The sequence below is a fragment of the Bombus impatiens genome, unplaced genomic scaffold (assembly GCF_000188095.3).
Source record: "Bombus impatiens unplaced genomic scaffold, BIMP_2.2 scf_0478, whole genome shotgun sequence".
Lineage (NCBI taxonomy): Eukaryota > Metazoa > Arthropoda > Insecta > Hymenoptera > Apidae > Bombus > Bombus impatiens.
The window spans coordinates 397,721-398,136 of NT_176897.1; the positions used below are offsets into that span (position 1 = coordinate 397,721).

The 416-nt window shown below is 58.7% G+C and overlaps 1 protein-coding gene across 1 annotated transcript in view; it reads left to right on the forward strand.

Moving 5' to 3' along the window:
* LOC100748014 (ecdysone-induced protein 74EF) overlaps window positions 1-416 on the forward strand; it is a 152,379-nt gene that overhangs the window by 11,386 nt on the left and 140,577 nt on the right. The window lies entirely within an intron of this gene.

A 416-nucleotide genomic window follows, 5' to 3' on the forward strand; every position in this document is an offset into this window, starting at 1 on the left:
GGTCGCTCCGGCAATGTGTGCTGTTCGCAACGTGTGTATACGTGCGTGCATGCGCCTGCTGGGTTTGCGAGAGTGTGCGACTCGGTGGCCGTGGCTATGGCCTTACGAACCCCCACCAGCCAACCGCTCCGAATCCACACGGCGTGTGTACCCCCCGTACTCTATGTACATAGATCCATAGAGTCGGACAAAGACGCAAGATCGATGAAGCGAGAGCGAGACGGACGAAGGGGGCGAGAGCCGGACAGAGAGAGAGAGAGAGAGAGAAAGAGAGAGAGAGAGAGTACTGTTGGTACGAAAGAGAAGGAAGAGGCGCGGGCTAGGAGTGGAATGGCAGAGGGGAATGGCGAGGGGGAGGAGGAGGAGGGAGAGTGTCGCGAGCGTGTCTAACCTAGGATAGTGGCGTTTAGTGGCGG